Source organism: Tursiops truncatus, chromosome 12 (assembly GCF_011762595.2).
Source record: "Tursiops truncatus isolate mTurTru1 chromosome 12, mTurTru1.mat.Y, whole genome shotgun sequence".
NCBI lineage: Eukaryota > Metazoa > Chordata > Mammalia > Artiodactyla > Delphinidae > Tursiops > Tursiops truncatus.
This window is the reverse complement of record NC_047045.1, coordinates 16,853,275-16,874,486: the sequence shown is the minus strand read 5'-3', so window position 1 is coordinate 16,874,486 and position 21,212 is coordinate 16,853,275.

The window sequence follows — 21,212 nt, the reverse complement described above, 5'->3', positions numbered from 1 at the left end:
GTAACAGACACTGTTCTAAGCTCTAGGTGGGAACCCACCGTGAATGCTGGTAGTACAAGAAGGTGGTACAAGGTTTTTGTGGAAGATCTCACCTGAGTTCCAGACCCACATACAATGGTCCACATAGACACGCCCACTTGGAAGTTCCCAGGCACCTCAGACTCACTCTGTCTAAAAATGAGCTCAGTGTCCTGAAATCCATGCTCTACTCTACCGGTGAAGACTGATTCTCTCCTCATGTTCCTCCCTCCCTGTGGAAAAGCTTTCCGATGTAAACTTGAACACAATGCTATTGAAACTCTCCATGGCTCTCATGCCTAGAGCAATATTTCACAAAAATCTTTTTGAAAGCCCTAAAAAAAAGAGTGAAGATGGGTAAGCCTGGAAGAAAGGGAGCATAGCCTAAAATGACCACAAGCATGAGAAAATTGAGATTGACACATACACACTACTATATATAAAATAGATAACTAATAAGGACCTACTGTATAGCACAGGGAACTCTACTCAATACTCTGTAATGGCCTAAATGGGAAATGAATCTAAAAAGGAGTGGAAATACGGATATGTATAACTGGTTCACGTTGCTGTACACCTGAAGCTAACACAACATTGTAAATCAACTATTCCCCAATAAACATTTTTTTTAAAACGTCATGATTTACCTTTATAATTCACAAAAATTTGCATATTAACCCACAATATGTTTTTATTTCTTTTTCTTAGAAGATATTTTAAAATTCTTCCTTTTTAACGTCTTCTTACCTGAGAATGTTCCCTTCCAGACCTTTGAGTACAATTGATTTACTAGGCAAATGACCACATATATCTTCTGGCTTCATGTACCTTTGAACACATGCCCTAGTTAGAGAGGCACAGGCCTAGAGGACAGAGCTCAGACCCTCCTGTACAAGACGAGGGGGCAGTAGGTCCCATGATTGGGAACATTGGCTCTGGAATTTAGTTGTTTATTTGAATCCTGATTCTGTTGTTTGCTAGTTGTGTGATCTTGGGCCAGTTATTTAATCCCTCTGAGTTTATCAAATAGGGATTATAATAGTACCGACTTTGGGATTGTTATTAGGATTATGAAATGGTACAAGTAAAGGGCTCATCCTGGAGTCTGGCCCAGAGTAAATGCTCCATACATGGCCCTTCATCTCCTGTTATAGCTCCAAAAACAACTTGCAGTCTCTTGTACATGCCATGATATTTCATGCTGACCTGCTTTTGGTCTAGAATATCTACTCCTATAATATTGTATCACCAGGGAAGGAAGAGAGGTAAAAACATATTTTCTCCTAAAGGGAAAAAAAATTCCTGTATTTGTTGAAAACATGACAGATTTTTTTTTAAATGTCATAGGTTAAAAGTCACCTATTCTTTTTTAAATTTTTTTATTACTTTTTAAATTTTTTAAACATCTTTATTGGAGTATAATTGCTTTACAATGGTGTGTTAGTTTCTGCTGTATAACAAAGTGAATCAGCTATACATATACATACATCCCCATATCTCCTCCCTCTTGCGTCTCCCTCCCACCCTCCCTATCCCACCCCTCTAGGTGGACACAAAGCACCGAGCTGATCTCCCTGTGCTACGCAGCTACCTATCTATTTTATATTTGGTAGGGTATATATGTTGATGCTACTCTCTCATTTCATCCCAGCTTAACGTTCCCCCTCCCCATGTCCTCAAGTCTACTCTCTACGTCTGTGTCTTTATTCCTGTGCTACCCCTAGGTTCAACAGAACCTGTTTTTTCTTTTTTAGATTCCATATATATGTGTTAGCATACGGTATTTGTTTTTCTCTTTCTGGCTTACTTCACTCTGTATGACAGACTCTAGGTCCATCCACCTCACTACAAATAACTCAATTTCGTTTCTTTTTATGGCTGAGTAATATTCCATTGTATATATGTGCCACATCTTCTTTATCCATTCATCTGTTGGATGGACACTTAGGTTGCTACTATGTCCTGGCTATTGTAAATAGTACTGCAATGAACATTGTGGTACATGACTCTTTTTGAATTATGGTTTTCTCTGGGTATATGCCCAGTAGTGGGATTGCTGGGTCATATGGTAGCTCTATTTTTAGTTTTTTATGGAACCTCCATACTGTTCTCCATAGTGGCTGTATCAATTTACATTCCCACCAACAGTGCAAGAGGGTTCTCTTTTCTCCACACCCTCTCCAGCATATATTGTTTGTAGATTTTTTGATGATGGCCATTCTGACTGGTGTGACGTGATACCTCATTGTAGTTTTGATTTGCATTTCTCTAATGATTAATGATGTTGAGCATCCTTTCATGTGTTTATTAGCAATCTGTATGTCTTCTTTGGAGAAATATCTATTTAGGTCTTCTGTCCATTTTTGGATTGGGTTGTTTGTTTTTTTGATATTGAGCTGCATGAGCTGATTGTAAATTTTGGAGATTAATACTTTGTCAGTTGCTTGGTTTGCAAATATTTTCTCCCATTCTGAGGGTTGTCTTTTTGTCTTGTTTACAGTTTCCTTTGCTGTGCAAAACTTTTAAGTTTCATTAGGTCCCACTTGTTTATTTCTGTTTTTATTTCCACTTCTCTAGTAGGTGGGTCAAAAAGGATCTTGCTGTGATTTATGTCATAGAGTGTTCTGCCTATGTTTTCCTCTAAGAGTTTTATAATGTCTGGCCTTACATTTAGGTCTTTAATCCATTTTGAGTTTATTTTTGTGTATGGTGTTAGGGTATGTTCTAATTTCATTTTTTTACATGTAGCTGTCCAGTTTTCCCAGCACCACTTATTGAGGAGGCTGTCTTTTCTCCATTGTATATTTTTGCCTCCTTTATCAAAGATAAGGTGACCATACGTGCCTGGGTTTATCTCTGGGCTTTCTATCCTGTTCCATTGATCTATATTTCTGTTTTTGTGCCAGTACCATACTGTCTTGATTACTGTAGCTTTGTAGTATAGTCTGAAGTCAGGGAGCCTGCTTCCTCCAGCTCCGTTTTTCTTTAAAGTCACCTATTCTTTATCAAAAAAGAAAATCAAACAAGTGTCAGCAGGATTGCAGTATTCTATAGAACTGAGGATGACAAATATCAGCTCATAGGCCCACATACTGCCTGTGTCCTTCCCTACCTCCTCCAACACTATTCAGCTGTTGAATTTCTGCTCTGTTCTCCATTTTCCATCTGTTTTCCATCTTTTTACTATTGAATACCTACCTTGCTTTTTTTTTTTAATGCCACTCAACCATTCATGCATCACCTGCTTTCCTGGAGCTTTCACTGGCAATGCAAGATAATGTTACATTGAAATAAATCACCCATTAGAACACTTCATCCTGAGAAAAGTTCTTCTTAGCTAAATAATGTTGGTGTTCCCAAACTGTGAAACTCAGCGGTCATGCTCATTTACGCAGTCCCATTATAGAGCCTGTATTTCAAATGCACTCTAAACGTTGGGGCTCCATGTGGCTCAGTCTCTGTAAAGAATCACACATAAAGAAGCCTGGCCTGGCTGGCTCAAAATGATTTCATAATATATTCTTTTTCTCTCTCAACCAAACAACAAAGGAGATTCAACTCCTACCTCAGAACAACTGTTCTCAGAATTCTTTTCTCCATTCTTCTGTTTTCTTACCCTCCACATGATAAACTCTTATATTCCAGAGTTGCTTACATACCAGCCTCCAAAATGCTCTCTTCAGCTTTAGTTTCCTGTGACTTTTCTCTTTATCTCTCTGCTTCATCCTTTCCCTTTCAGCCGTCTGATTTAGCCTCTTTATTCCCTTCATCCCCTGCTACCATTTCCTTTCCTGTTTCTTCTTTCTCCCTATTTTTCTAATTTGTATCTCAAAAGGTTAGGCAATCAAGTTAGCAAATACTCTCTTTTAGTTCTAGGGAAGACACATGTGACTCGAGCAATTGTGAGTCAAAGGGGGATGAAAAATCTGGTCCCCCTCAGCACGTTTACTTAACTGTTTGTCCCTTCTCTGGACTGGAAGCTTCTTGAGAAGGTGTCATATTTACCTTTGTGCCTGCAGCACGCAACACAGGGCCTGGCATGGAATGGCGCTCAATAACTGTTAACTTAATGATGAACGTTATTATTTTCTAACTAATTTTAAGGATTTCCTAAATAGAAACTCATGAAAAAATGAACTTGGTTTAATCTATAACATAACCAAGAATGTAAATAAACTTTAAGAGGCCTGTGGAGAGTCTAAGTCTCCTAATCCATAGATTATTTGTTGTGATATTACTTGGTCAGGGGGGCCTTACCACTTAGACAGTCTCTTTCTTCATCTCGGTCTAGATACCTATGTCTGTGGTATGTCAGATCACAGGTCACCACATGAAGCCATAAAGAAGCATTTAGTTGATGACTTGCCCAAACTTTGTGAAAAGTTTGAATTATGAGTTCAACTTTAGCTTCTTTGGATTCTAAGGTTGGTCAAGTTCAAAAAGTAGAAAAATCCTGTGTGAACAAGTTACCACCTCACACTGGTCAGAATGGCCATCATTCAAAAGTCTACAACTAACAAATGCTGGAGAGGGTGTGGAGAAAAGGGAACCCTCCTACACTGTTGATGCAAATGTAAGTTGGTGCAGTCACTATGGAAAACAGTATGGAGGTTCCTCAGAAAGCTAAAAATAGAACTACCATATGGTCCAGCAATCCCACTCCTGGGCATATATCCAGAGAAAACCATAATTTGAAAAGATACATGCACCCCAATGTTCACAGCAGCACTGTCCATCAATACAATAGTTGAGACATGGAAGCAACCTAAATGTCCATCGACAGAGGAGTGGATAAAGAAGATGTGGTAAATATATACAATGGAACACTACTCAGCCATAAATAAGAACAAAATAATGCCATTTGAAGCACCATGGATGGACCTAGAGATTGTCATACTAAGTGAAGTCAGAAAGAGAAAGATAAATACCATATGATACCACTTATATGTGGAATCTAAAATATGACACAAATGAACCTATCTGTGAAACAGAAACATAATCACAGACATAGAAAACAGAGGAGGTTGGGGGAGGGATGGAGTGGGAGGCTGGGGTTAGAAGATGTAAGCTTTTATATACAGAGTGGATAAACAACAAGGTCCTACTGTATAATGCAGAGAACTATATTCAATATCCCATGATAAACCACAATGGAAAAGAACATAAAAAAGAATGTATATATGTGTATAACTGAGTCATTTGCTGTACAGCAGAAAGTAGCACAACATTATAAATCAACTATACATCAATTAAAAAAACCCAAAACCCTGTGTGATGCAGAGCCATCCAAAGCTGTCCTTTACTACAGACATAGATGCAGAAGGACATGATCAATTCCTGCTGTCCACGTTCCCCAGGATCTTCCTTCATCTCCTGTACTGCCTGGATAGACCTTTCCCTTCCTGTCCTCTGCCACCTTTGGGGCCACAGTTCCTTGAATATTTGCTATTGGAAACCTCTGAGAGGAAACAAGCATGTGGTGATGTATGCGGAGAGCATTACAGAAACATTTGCTTATTTAATGAGGCCAAAGTCCCTTAGTACCTTCAAGCTGAGGCATTATCTAGTGATTTAGTTTAATCCACCAAAATGTATAGACAGTACATACGATGAAGTAGGAGAAAAGTGGGCTCCTTGAGAAGTGAGACTCTATTTGATTTTTCTTTGTATCTTCAACCAATAGTCTTGTGCCTGGTCTATAGCTGCCACTCAATAAATGCTTGTTGAATGAAAGAGTAATTTACCCTCATGGAGCAGATAATACATTACCGAACACACTGGACTTGGTATATGCAGTAATAGAGGTGGAGATGGGAGTGTGATGGGAGCAAAGAGGAGGAGATTAATGGTTGGCATGAAAAATGTTCTTTAACCTCCCATATTATATGCCCGAGTTCAACAGCCGCGCTCATAAAAGGAAAAGCCCTGTAATATATTTATCTGCCAAAATTTTGATTGCAGGTTGCTGTTCACCGAGGGAAACTAAAATTAGAAAAAAGAAACTGCATGGGTTTTGATATGAAGGAAGAATATAGTTTTTACAACATACTTATGGGAAAAACCAAACCCAAAATACAGAAGCGACCTCCGTTCCCTGAAGGCACTGGGTGGAGGGTGTTGAGCTAAGTGAGGTTCTCATGCAGATTATAATGGAGTAGAGAAAAAAAGAACACAGCAGGGTCAAGTGAGATGACATACGAAAGGAAGAAAAATGATCAAAACGGACAACTCTTTTGTCCAGAAGAAATGCCTTTATGTTTCACTTGAAGGCGTGCAAATTACCTTCTCAGAAGGCATTTAACCCGTATTTAATGCAGTGAAACAGACAAAAGAGGTTCTACTGTCTCAGACTCTTTTTTGGTTTAAAACCCATTCCTCAAACCATTCCTTCCTTCCTTCCTTCATTTAGGTCCTTTGGTGGGTGAAACCTTATCTTGGTGAGTTCACATAGGGGAGAAGCTTGGACCTTCGAACAGGTCTCTGAAAGATGTGTGCATTTTCCTGATCCATTTCTGAACTGAAGCAGGTTTTTCCCTAGGTCTTACTATCCAATTGCTTTTGGCACTGGAAACACTGTTTCACACTTTTATGGCCTTGACATAACCCATGATGAATCATATTGACAGAGTGTTATGATTTCCACATCTCTTCACCATAGTCAACTCTCTATCGTCAGAGTGGCAACAGCAGGTGAGATTTATTTGGCTACTTATAACAGACCTGTACAATTAACCATGCAAGATAAAGCATTAACCTTAGGCTTGAGACAATATTTTTTTAGATTAGTGAGAACAAAGTAAAATGAGATTTTTAATGACTCTTGAAAGCGCCTTAAGGCGGAGAATTAAAACTTCTCCCAGGCTTAAATTAGGCTAGATGTTTTGGTTCTGGGAATGTACTGGTACCAGGTCTTCTTCTAGCTTTTAGATATTGAAATCTGGATTCAGACTTGAGGTGAAAAGGTTGCATCTCTGTAACATGGTTCTCTAGTTCTTGGGCAAAATTCTCACCTTCAAGTTCACTGTTGAATTGAATAAGCTGTCTGGAATCTAGCGGGAAGGGGAAAGTGGGTCTTCTGACTTATTACATAGTCTGGTGAATAACCAAACACAACATACGCAGGCTGTCAAGTTTCAAGTAAATAGAATGTAACTTAAAATGTCTTTGATTCAGAGCTGTTGGGATTTTTCGGTGGTTACAGCTCAGGCTTATACCAGCTTTCACCAAACTGTCATCCCATGAACAAACCCTGCACTCTCATACTTTCCTTTGTATATGCTCTTCCGTTTGTCCAGAAATATCTTTTCCCTTCTTTCTGTTTAGAAGTGACCTCTTCTGTGAAGTCCTTGTTTCCCTCACCAGAATCCTTCCCAATCCAGCTAGTTGCTCTTTTATAGTACCGTAACATTTTTTAAACTATTTTTATTGTGATAAAATAGAGTTATAAATGTTATCATTTTAACCATTTTTTGATGCACAGTTGAGTGGCATTAAGCACACTCACACGTGTGCCACCATCACCACCGTCCACCTCCAGCACTTTTTAGTCCTCCTAAATGGAAACTCTATACCCGTTAATCAATAACTCCCCATCTGTCCTTCTCCCAGCCCTTAGCAGTCACCACTCTACTTTCTGGCACTATGAACTTGACCACTCGAGGCACCACATACATGGCAGTCGGACAATATTTGTGCTTTTGTGATGGGCTTACTTCACGTGGCATAATGTCCTCCAGATTCATCCATGTTGTAGCATGAGTCAGCATTTGCTTCCTTTTCAAGGATGAATAACATTTCATTGCGTGTTGATACGTACATTTTGTTTATTCATTCATCTATTGATAGATGCTTGCATTACTTTTACCTTTTGCCTATTATGAATAGTGCTGCTAATTAACGTTGGTGTGCAAATGTCTGTTCAAGTCTTTGCTTTTGATTCTTTTGGATATACACCCAGAAATGAAATTTCTGGATCATGCAATAATTCGATTTTTTAATTTTTTGTGGAACTGCCATACTGTTTTCCATAGCGGCTGCATCATTTTACATTCCCACCAACAGTGCACAAGGGTTCCAATTTCTCCATATCCTGCCAACACTGGTTATGTTTTTTTTTTTTTTAAATAATAGCCATTCTAGTTGTGTCAAGTGGTATCTCATTGTGAGTTTGATTTACATTTCCCTAATAATTAGTGGTGTTGAGTATCTTTTCATGTACTTATTGGCTATTTGTATATTTTCTTTGGAGAAATGTCTGCTCAAGTCCTCTGCCTATGTTTTAAGTGGTTTTTTTTTTCTTCCTTTTTCTTTCTTTCTTTTAGGTGTAGGAGTGTTTACATATTCTGGATATTAATCTCTTATCAGATACATGATTTGTAAATATTCTCTCCCATTCTGTGGATTGGCTTTTCACCCTGTTGATAGTATATTTTGATGCATGAAAGTTTTACATTTTGATGTCGTCAAATTTATCTATTTTTACTTTTGTTGCTTGTGATTTTGGTGTCATATCCAAGAAGTCATTAACAAATCCGATGGCATGAAGCCTTTCCCCAATGTTTTCTTCTAAGAATTTTATCATTTTAGTTCTTATATTTCGATTTTTGATCCGTATTACATTTTTTGCATATGGTGTAAGGTATGGGTCCAACTTTACTCTTTTGACATGGATATTCAGTGTTCCCAGCACTGTTTGTTGAAAATGCCCATAACATTTTGCACAGATTATGTGCAAAATATGTATAATTATGAATTTTCCTATCTGGAGTAATGTACTCATAAACTGGCTCTCATGCAGGAGTAGGAGGTGGGACAGAGAGAAGCCCTGATTTGGGACAGAGGCCTAGAATTATTTTCTTTGTATTTCTAGTACCTGACATATACTCAGTACTCAATTTCACTTGTTACATTTCATTTGTGTGTCTTCTATGTGTCAGGCAGTTGTACTAGGTACTGAGTACATAATGATGGAAAAAGCATACATGGTCCCTAGCTTCATGCACCTTACAATCTAGGGAAAAGAGAAATAATACAGCAATAAACCAGAAAATAACTAATAATTACCCATCATGATAAGTAAGATGAAGGCCATATACAGGGTACAGAGATGGAATTGCTTACACAGTCCCTCTAAAGAGAAGGAATTCGGGGGAAAAAAGCAAGATGCTTCTATATGTGAAGAGAAGGAACTGATTATGCAGAGTGCCAGGGAAGAATGCTTTGGGCAGGGGAACAACACGCGCAAAGGCCCTGAGGCACATGACTGCAGTCTCTCAGGGGAGCTTTGTTGAGCTGCACCCCACAGGCCTACAAGCCCTGTACTTGCCCAGCCTCAAGACTGAAGAAAAAGCCCGGAATCAGCGACAGAGACATCAACAGTTTAATGGATGGGGGAGCTTACATGTTATAAGCAAGGTCCTGGAGTGACACCCCGCTGTGTGCAGCGGATGGCAGCAGGATGTGGTGGCAGGCTTTGCTCCTGGGGGGAGGGGGAGGTTTCCAATTATAGGGAGAATTGACATCAGGTTGGCTCATCAGTTACCAGGGAAACCAGCAGAGGAGCACGCCCTTCACCACCGTTTTGATAAACTATCCTGGTGGAGATATTCTGATCTAAAGTTAGAACAATCACTGGCCGGGGCAGGGGCAAGTATGGAGGAAGGTCAGTCATGTGCTTAGTAGGGTGAAGCAGGCACTGGTCGGGCAGGGCCTGTACAGCGAGCAAGAGAACCGTCATCTTGAGTGGCCTGACCATGAACTCCACCCCTACACACCCTGCACAACCGACAGATACAGTCTTGGTCCACCCTTCTTCTGCATATCCCTGGGGTCAGGTATGTAGGGGGTACTGCAACCAGATACCACAAATATAATACAGACACCAGCAGCCAAAGAGTACCGTGAATAAGATGCCTAGTATGCCAAGAACTGTCATTTGCCAGGATGTGGGCAAATTTTGGAGCCAAGCACTTACCGGGTCAATGGAGAGAAGAGTCGGTGGCAGCAGTGCCCCATCCAGTTATAAGGAGGGTAAGGCCACCCCTGGCTTTCGCAAACCCAGAGCCACCCCCCTGGAGAGGGGACTCTAAAAGAAACAGCCTGGTGGCCTAGCATTCAAGTTGACCTTCGCCTCTGCTGTTAGCTCACCCTCTGTGGCCTTTCTTAATATAAAAGGCAACAGTCAGCCCACAGTTGTGGCCACCAGCTTATTACTGAACTTTTTTTCCCCACGGTAGCGGCGGCCAATATCTCAACAGCCTTGGGGTGTCTATATGAGTTCTCTGGACTCTCTTGGCGGCCCCCGTTCATCATCCACCCCAGGGCCCCATACACTAGTGGACGGCCCCCCCCGGATCACCCCTGGAACTTCAGGGATTACCTCCCACAACTTTCAGGTCCCACATCAGTGGACGGCCACCCCGGGATCACACTCACAACTTTCAGGCCCCACGTGCTATCGTGGTTGGGCCCCTGCAACTTTCCATCCCCCGGCCTGGTTTCTCTGACAGCTTGGTGCTCACAGGAGTTTCCTGGGTCTCTTGGCTGCCCCACCAAATGTTGGGCCGTACCACAGCAGGCCAGCAAGGCCTGTGCTTGCCCGTCCTCAAGACCAAAGAAAGAGCCTGGAGTCAGTGACAGAGACATCAACGGCTTCATGGATGGGGGGAGCTTACCTGTCTGAAGCAAGGTCCTGGAATGACACCCCACCGTATGCAGCAGACAGCGAACAGGACGTGGCGGCAGGCTTCGTTCCTTGGGGGAGGGGGAGGTAGCCAATTATAGGGGGAATTGACATCAGGTTGGCTTATTGGTTACCAGGGAAACCAGCAGAGGCACTCCTTATCATCCCTTTGATAAGCTAATGGGTGGAGATATTCTGATTTAAAGTTAGAACAATCACCAGCTGGGGCAGGGGCAAGTATGTAGGAAGGTCAGTCATGTGAGCAGGTGTAGGTGAAGCAGGTGCTGGTCAGGCAGGGGATGTACAGAGCGCGAGAGAACAGCCATCTCGGGTGATTTGACCATACACGGAGGCCACGTCACTGAGGAGGGGAAGCAGGGAGGGAGGCCCATGATGTGAGGTTGGAGACATTGGTCGGGGCTACATCATACATGGCCTCGGAGGCCACTGTTGGGCACTGGGAATTTATTCAAAGTGTAATGAAAAGTCACTTAAGGATTCTAAGTAGAAAGCAGGCATAAGTGGATTTTTAAAACTGAATTTTTCTGGGGACTTCCTGGGTGGCGCAGTGGTTAAGAATCCGCCTAGAGCTTCCCTGGTGGCGCAGTGGTTGAGAGTCCGCCTGCCGATGCAGGGGAAGTGGGTTCGTGCCCCGGTCCGGGAAGATCCCACATGCCGCGGAGCGGCTGGGCCCGTGAGCCATGGCCGCTGAGCCTGCGCGTCCGGAGCCTGTGCTCCGCAATGAGGCCACAAGGGAGAGGCCCGCATACAGCAAAAAAAGGGAGCGAGAGGCCACAACAGTGAGAGGCCCGCGTACAGCAAAAAAAAAAGAAAAAAAAAAGAATCCGCCTGCTAATGCAAGGGACATGGGTTGGATCCCTGGTCTTGGAGGGTCCCACATGCGTGGAGCAACTAAGCCCGTGCGCCACAACTACTGAAGCCCGTGCACCTAGAGCCCGTGCTCCACAACAAGAGAAGCCACCACAATGAGAAGCTCGCGCACCGCAATGGAGAGTAGCCCCTGCTCGCTGCAACTAGAGAAAGCCCGCGTGCAGCAACGAAGATCCAACGCAGCCAAAAATAAATAAAATAAAATAAATTTATTTTTTAAAAAATGAATTTTTCTGGCTGTGTGGATTAGTGGAAAGCTATTGCTGAAGTGGGAGCAAAGAGGCTTTTGAAGGGCTGTAGGTGAGATTTAGCTGTGAGAGGAGAGGAGAGAGGGAGAGAGAGGGAGAGAGAGAGAGAGAGAGAGAGAGAGAGAGAGAAGTGGGCAGATTTGAGACTTTATTTTCAAGGTAAAACAGAGGAACTTTATGATGGATTAGATTTCAGAAAATTAGGGGGTCAAAGTGCCCTTTAGTCAGTAACTTTGGGAAAAGAAAGTTGGAAAAACAAGTAGTTCATCCTTTATAGAAGCTGTGTGCCCAGCCCTGAGGTAGGTGCTATAACTTACATTGTAGAATCTAAAAACAATGATACAAATGAACTTATTTACAAAATAGACTCACAGAAATAGAAAACAAGTTTATGGTTACCAAAAGGGAAGGGGGGAGGGATAAATTAGGAATTTGGGATTAAAATATACATAGGACTAAAAATAAAACAGATAATCAACAAGGACCTACTGTATAGCACAGGGAACTATATTCAATATCTTGTAATAACCTATAATGGAAGAGAATATTAAAAAAAGAATTTATATATATAGTTTTATATATACATATATATAACTGAATCACTTTGCTGTACATATGAAACTAACACAACATTGTAAATCAACCACATTTCAATAAAAATTAAAAAGAAATAAGAAGTAAGTGATGTAATATTTACACATAGAAATTCACACTCTAGTGGCTCTGAGACTTGCAAATTGTAATAATCAGAATACACCAAGTCATAAACTAATGCTCTTTTTGAGGTTGAGGGTATAAGTGTGAACAGAATTCTGAAAACCAAGATTTGGGTGGGTTGATTAGGGATGAAAGTTTCTTGGGGGAATAAAGTCTCTGAAGGAAGCACAATGCTCAGATGGGCAGACAGGAGAAGCCACAGGCCCTCACAAGTACGAGCAACCAGAAAACCACAGACTCTGCAGGGTTGCATGTGAAGTGGACTGGAAGGCAACTGGAGGGTCGCTGGCTGGAGATTACTGGAGAGTCAGTGGGAATTGGCATTAGTATCATCAGAGTTTTGGGTCCTTAACAATTTACAAAATCCCTTCCCTTGATTTAATCCATTCAGTCCTCATCATGAAATAGGCAAGGCAACAGTGTTATTCCCTTATTTTACAGACTGAAGATGGAGGATTTAAATGGGGAGGTGTTTCACCCAAGTTTACATGGCCAGAGGTTGAATTAGAACTAGAACCCCAATCTTTTTACCCTCTTAGCTCTTCGCTTTTCACTACAAAACTTGTTTTGCTGAGGCAGAAGCAAGATTAGTGGTTTGGGTATATATTTTGTTTTTGGGGGGAGATGGTCATGGATATTTCTGAAAAAGGAGTATAATGATTTCATTTAGAATTGAAAGCCATATCAGGTTGGGTTACAGGGTATCGATCACGTTTACTTTCAGAGCTATGGGCAATATGTCATTTTTCCCCCAGCACTATTTGGACACCAAGATGCCAGAGGCCAGATTTTCTAAATTAAGAAGGCTTTACCATCCTGACCCAGTGCTTTAAGTTATTTACAAAACCACAACTAAGGAAATAAAACAAACCTTGCAGTAGAGATTTCCTTCTGAATTAATTGCATGATTTGATAAAGCTAAAAAAAGCCCCTGGATATGTTCAGCTTCAGTAGACTTCACCAGAATGACTGAATGGCCAAACTATGATTTTTTTTTTTATATGACTTCCTAATTAGCTCAATTCTCTTCTCTCATTTTAACTACACGGTGGTTTTCATACAGATTCTGAAAGCATATTTCAGATGGGAGTCTTTTCTAGAAGGTGGTGGTTAAAACCAAATTTTGAAGACTGAAAATACACTTTACATGGTAACCATGTCCCCATTAGATTTGAACCTCTGTACTTTCTCTATAGAGTCTTAGTGTCACCTATTTTTTAAGAATTCTGAATTTCTTAATCTATTATAAAATAGTGTTGTTTATGTGTAGCTCATACGTGTGCATGTATGTGTGTATATGTGTGTCTATATATACAGGAATCATGCTTTGCTTGTTTTAAATTCAACAAACATATATTAAAAGATTACTAGGAACAAGCCCTATAAGCATGGACACAAAACTCTTAACCCAGCACAGGATGTGATGAATATAGTAAACATGAGAGATAGAGAGCCATGGAAAATTGAAGACGTGAGGAAACCCCGGTGGTTGAGAGGAAATACTTTACACATTCAAGCGGCATCTAGAATAATGGGTAGGATTTTGTCAGGTAGAGATGGAGGTAGGACATGCCCAGCAGGAAACAGCAAAGACCAAGGCCCAGGAGTGAGAAAGGGATAAATGTATTAAAAAAACCAGGAATAATCAAAGTTTACAGATTCTCTGGGGACAGGTTGGATGGTAAAAGGAAATACTGGAAACATGTTTAAGTCACTTTTTTTTAAGTGAATTTAATTCACAGTAGGGTGATATGGAACTACTGAAATATACAGCACAGCAGAGTTGACAAAAATCACGGTGGCTTTGATATTTAAAAGGGATTGGAGGGAATTTCCTGGCCGTCCAGTGGTTAGGAATCTGCACTTCCTCTGCGGGGGGCACAGGCTCTCTGCCTGGTTGGGGAACTAAGCTCCCATGTGTAGCCTAAATAAATAAATAAAGGGATTGGAGCAGGGAAAATCAGTTGCTATGGGATTCATTAAGAGAGGACTTGAGGATATGCGGAGGGGGAAGGGTAAGCTGTGACAAAGTGAGAGAGAGGCATGGACATATATACACTATCAAATGTAAAATAGATAGCTAGTGGGAAGCAGCTGCATAGCACAGGGAGATCAGCTTGGTGCTCTGTGACCACCTAGAGGGGTGGGATAGGGAGGGTGGGAGGGAGATGCAAGAGGGAGGGGATATGGGGATATATGTATATGTATAGCTGATTCACTTTGTTATAAAGCAGAAACTAACACACCACTGTAAAGCAATTATACTCCAATAAAGGTGTAAAAAAAAAAAAAAGAGAACCCTAAGAATCCGAGTTAGCAATAACAAGGCCTGATGGAGGATAAAGGCAGCTAAGAAGGAAGAGGGACTGGGTGGGACAGATTAACTTTAATGACAGTGAGGTACAGTTGTTGACACAAGCTCAGCTATGGTTATTTCATCCCCAAGCGTGTTCAGTCAGGCATCTCTACCTTTCATCAGTGCAACATGTTTTCGCGAGTGTACTTTTCTAACCTGGCTGCCATCCTGTATGAGATCAAAATTGTGAGAAGCAGAGGCAAACCAGCTTCAGTATTATACTCTGCGCACTCGGCTAATTCTGCTGAGCATTTGCTTCCATTTTGACTTCTGAGGTTCTTCTGAAGATGGGGAAAGGAACAATCTTAACCAGTAACCCATCCTTCAGTTAAGATTATATAAATAGAAAAGGATAAATTTGTATAGAAAGGAAAGGCCTGAGGCCAGGGCAGGAAATTCTGATGGACAACTTGAGATTAGAGAAAGGTCTAGAAATCAATTCCAAGCCTCTACCTACCCCTTCTCTGCAAGTCTGCTGTCTCTAAACCTACCTCAAGGCCCAGCATACCCTTTTCCTGATGGTCACGAGCCATTTAGACCAACACTCGTGGTCCAGCACGGAGTCAACAGTAACCCAGTATGGACCCCAGCTCAGCTTGGCAACCTGCTCCTACCTTGATCTTTGTTTTCAAGGTTCTAGTCTAGGAAACTTTCCGGTACCTCCTATTCCCTTGGCCCTGAACCCTGCTTTATTCTTATCTGTTCTCTTGAGCCCCTAACTGTGAATGTGAGTCCAGGCTCCTGACACATCACCTGATGAGTAATCTACCTGGATAGCCAGTATCGCCCACCCTGCTTTTCCTGAAACTCTTCTTTTGCCACCCGCTTAAGATGTACTATCGCCCTCTCACCCTGCTTCTCCTGATGCTTGGACTATGAATAGAAATACCATATTCTCCAGGTCACCATGTGGGTACCTTGAACCACACATGGTCACTCTGCCTACCATAGGGTGGGTTTTCTGAAATCTGAGCCACTCCAAGGACACCTCTGATTTTACTGGCTTTGCCTGATGATTCCTGGGTTGAAATAGGGAAAAGAAAGTTTCAAGAAGTCAGGCACAAGCAAGGAGCTATGGAGGCGATGTGGTGCTATGTGAGAGAGACGGGAAATATGCAAGCTGTGCCAGCTTTTCCACTTGGTCATTTTTCTTAACACTGGAAGGTCAACCTTCAGTCACTTCTCTAGACATGAATGGATTTCAAATAATTTTTGATGTGTTTGTTTTACTTTATTAAAAATAGAATAGGGATGTATTTTCATAGCAATATAATCTGTAGCACAGTATTCAGTCTGAAACTCAATACATCTCAACTTAGGACTGAAAAAAAGAGATTGTTTCACCAAAATGATAGGGAAAGGCATGGGGAGTGCTGGAGGGTACCGTTTGTGTGGATGAGATGTGGTTATGAGTCTATGCATACCCAACTCCATTCTTCTCGGTCAGACAGGTATGCAAGAGAGTTTCCATCACTGATACTAGTTATGCAAACTGTTTGCATTATGTAAAAAGGTAATGACTGTGAGTGATGTGTGTGTACGTGTGTGCACTAGTGTTATTTATTTATTTATTTATTTATTTTTGGCTGTGTTGGGTCTTCGTTGTTGTGCGTGGGCTTTGTCTAGTTGTGGTGAGTGGGGGCTACTCTTTGTTGCAGTGTGTGGGCTTCTCATTGCAGTGGCTTCTCTTGTTATGGAGCATGGGCTCTAGGCGCACGGCCTTCAGTAGTTGTGGCACACGGGCTCAGTAGTTGTGGCTCACGGGCTCAGTAGTTGTGGCTCGCGGGCTCAGTAGTTGTGGCTCGTGGGCTCTAGAGTGCAGGCTCAGTAGTTGTGGCGCACAGGCTTAGCTCCGCGGCACTTGGGATTTTCCTGGATCAGGGCTCAAACCCGTGTCCCCTGCATTGGCAGGTGGATTCTTAACCACTGCACCACCAGGGAAGCCTGATGGACTACAGCTATTTTTAAAGAGAAATATTTAACTATTTGGAGCCGACTGATCAAATACTATTTGCCACCCTCTTCCTTTCAAAAGGAGGAAGAAACCTTTCATTGCTAAGTGTGGTACTGAACTAGAACATCCCTCAGATACTCTTCTAGTTATTTTTATTTTTCCCAAAAGCTGTCCATGTGAATATGTGTAGAAATATCTTTTCTCATTGATTTTTTCTTTGAGGAATACAGAAACCCAACCGTGTTTCTATTATGGGAGCCAGGAAGCACTTTTATGTAGTTGCAATGTAACCTATTGCAAGGAGACTAGCTGTTACTGAAATTCAAAGATGCAAATCTGAAAACACTATGCAACAGACTAGGAATGATTTATTCAGGACAATACCTAAGAGGGAAAAACTTCTTGATCTGCAATAGGCAAAGTTATAAATATTGACAGTAGCAATGATTGCTATAGAAAGAATAGTAATTTCCCCCCTGGGTTATTATGATGTTAACAGATCTGAAAATGTTTAGCATTCTTGTTAGATATATTAATATTAACATCACATTAACTACTATGTCAAGGACTTTAATTACATTTTAAATGTTACTCAATATTCCAAATTTTTTTATTCAATAAATATTTATTGAGCTTCTACTGTGTGTCAGGTATGATATTAGTGCTGGGGATACAATGGTGGACAAGACAAGTTCTCTTCTCTCATGAATTTCCCTGCAATGACAGTAACCCCTTAGGCACATGTGGTCTTTAATCATTATAGAATAATGTTCTATACATTAGAACAAAAATAAACAAATGGGACCTAATTAAAAGCTTTTTCAAAAAATAAACAAATAAAAATAAACAAATGGGACCTAATTAAAAGCTTTTTCACAGCAAGGGAAACCATAAACAAAACAAAAAGACAACCTACAGAACGGGAGAAAATATTTGCAAATAATGTGACTGACAGGGGATTAATTTCCAAAACATACAAACAGCTCACATAGCTCAATATATATATATATATTAAAAAAAAAAACCAAACAACCCAATCAAAAAATGGGCAGAAGATCTAAATAGACATTTCTCCAAAGAAGACATATAGATGGCCAAAAGACACATGAAAAGATGCTCAACATCGCTAATTATTAGAAAAATGCACATCAAAACAGCAATGAGGTCCCACCTCACACAAGTCAGAATAGCCAACATCAAAAAGTCTACAAACAATAAATGCTGGAGTGGATGTGGAGGAAAAGGAATCCTCCTACACTGTTGGTGGGAATATAAATTGGTGCAGCCACTGTGGAGAACAGTATGGTGGTCCCTTAAAAAACTAAAAGTAGAACTACAATATGATCCTACAATCCCACTCATGGGCATATATCCAGAGGAAAACATAGTTGAAAAAGATACATGCATCTCAATATTCATAGCAGCACTATTACAGTAGTGAAGTAACCTAAATGTCCAGCGACAGAAGAATAGATGAAGATGTAGTACATGTATACAATGAAATATTACTCAGCTGTCAAAAAGAATGAAATAATGCCATTTGCAGCAACACGGATGGACCTAGAGATTATCATATTAAGTGAAGTTAGCCAGACAGAGAAAGACAAATGTCATTTGTTATTGCCTATATGTGGAATCTAAAAAAATGATACAAATGAACTTATTTACAGAACAGAAATAGACTCACAGACACAGAAAACAAATTTATGATTACCAAAGGGGAAAGGTAGGGGGGATAAATTAGAAGTTTGGGATTAAAAGATACACACTTCTATATATAAAATAGATAACCAACAAGGACCTACTGTATAGCACAGGGAACTATACTCAATACCCTGTAATAACATATAATGATAGAGAATCTAAAAAAAGAATATATATTCTTTATATATATATATATTTATTCTTTTTTATTTATGTTTAGCTGAATCACTTTGCCGTAAACCTGAAACTAACACATTGTAAATCAACTATATTGCAATAAAATTAAAAAAAAATTTTTTTAATTAAAAATTTAAAAATAAATTTAAAAAAGAATAAAGTTATAAGAGCTTAATGTATTCAATAATTAGGCAAATGATTATTAACAGGCAGGCAGTATACTGAGGACACAGCATGAATGGAATGAACAGAGTCCCTGCCCTCAGCAAGCAGACTGCCCATTAGTAGAGACAGACAGGGGAATGGACTCTTAGAAGACATTGTTGTGTCACTTGAGGAAGCAGCTGAGGTGTGGGGGAAACATGAGAGGCCCCCAACCATGCCTTTAAGACTCAGCAAAGGTTTCCCAGAAACAGAAAGGTCCAAGCTGAGACCCCATCCCCCAATATACAGGGATTAGTCAGAGCTCTGGGTACAGAGCAGCTTGTGTAAAGGTTCTGGAAGGCTTCCTCCAGAACGAAATTGGGAAGTCACAAAATGAGGAGAAAACAAGATCATTGAAAGAAATGCAACATGACCAGCACAGAGAATGTTCGGGGAGGGTGCTAGGAGTGGCTGGCGAGGCAGGAGAAGCTGAGCCATCAGCACTTTGCATGCGATTCTGAAGCACTGGACTCGATTATATGGTGTAATGGGAAACAACTTATGCATTTTAAACACGGAAGAGACATGTTTAGGAACAGGTCTGTGTAAGGAATATACTTACATTCCCACTCCATCTCTGAAAGCTTTGTAACCCCAAAGTATGGTTTTTATGTATGTTTTAATTTGGCATGGGACTCGGGCTCAGATGTTTCAACTTATCTGAAGTCAAATGTCAATTTAAAGTTACTGTTTACAAAGTAAACTGCCTTTTTAGTTGGGATGTTTTTCCTTGCTGCCGTGCCCTAGGAAGCACCATAATCTCGGGTCTCTATTTAGACGTTCCGCAGTGGATGCCCTCCTAGTTTAGAATGTGAGCACAGAGGTTCAAGTGATCCCACAAAAGGCAAATGCTTGGAATGTTTGCTCCTGTCACAAAATGTATTCCAGAGATGTGCAATTTCTGTCCACAAATGTTCCTTATTTTCTTCTGTTAATATCTGCATGAGATCCTCACCTAAATACTGTGGACTAAAGTATTGCTTGCCGTATCACTAAACAAAGGATGTTGCAGCCATCAAGCCATCACATTACAGCCGCCCTGCGGTGAGTCCTGAGGGAACTCAGGGTGGAGGCAGGATGCCCCCCCATCTAGCAGTCAGCTGCTGCAGCCACCCCAACGGTGCACCCTGAGGAGACTCAGGGTGAGAAAGCACAGGATCCTGGCCCCAGATAGCTGAGATGCAGATCAAAGGAATGATTTCAGAGAGCCCAGACTCTTGCATCTTCCCATATATAGAAAAGCACTAAATTCCTTAACTTGAGATATATGGTTTTTCTTTATTAACAGTAATCTTTTGATATTCTGACTACCTGGTCTTTTGTTGCAAAAATTCCTATCTATCCAGGCTCCCTCCTTGTCTCTTCCGAGCAGTCTCTCAGAATTATCTGAGATGCTGCGTCCTAGGCTTAAGTCCTCAGATTTGTCCACTGAATAAAACATAACTTTCAACTTCTAGGTTGCACTTTTTTTTCAGTTGACAACACTAACATGCCTGTAACAGGGCTGGTCCCCATTTTAACAGAGAAGGTGGGCCCTAGATTCAGTGTGTCTGCAGGCGACCACTGAGGGAGAAGGGCAGCACGGGAAGCCTTCCAGAACCTGAACCCTGAAATGGAAAAATTGGGAAGTTGCAAAATGAGGAAATCTGGTCATTAAAGTTTCGTTTATCACAAGGGAGTTAGAAGCCTTTGTCTGTTCCACTTGTGTCCTAGGGATTCAGCTCTCCTATGGGTCTCTTGCTTAAGGTGATTTGTAGCAGTGCCTCTGTGGTAAAAGAAAGTTTCTGGTTTTCCTGAGATTCGAGATATATTTCTAGGCTCATCTACAATAAAGTCTTGTCTTGAGAGTACCTGATGGATCACTGGACTTGCAGTATGTGGTTCTGGTGTGGAATGATGTTTTCATCTACAGTGGTGTTTATACTTGCCTTCATAAGAAATCTTTTCTCGGCAGAAAAACGTACCACATGTAAACCAAGATTGTACTAATGTGCCCTCCCCTGGTTCCTTTTTCCTTTTCACAATGACCTAAAGAATGCTTCTCCTGGGTGCCACGCAGGGAGGCTCGGAGCTGACTCCAGGATCTGACTTGGAGGTGCTTTAAAACAACAACAGTCCAGCTCATGGTTTTAAAGAACAAACGTAAGTTTCTCAAGGATTATATTGCTGACCTAATACAGACAATGGAAACTTTTAAAAACTGAAGCTTGAATTACACAACAGATGACAAAAAGAGACACATAAAGGAAAAGCTGCTGTAAT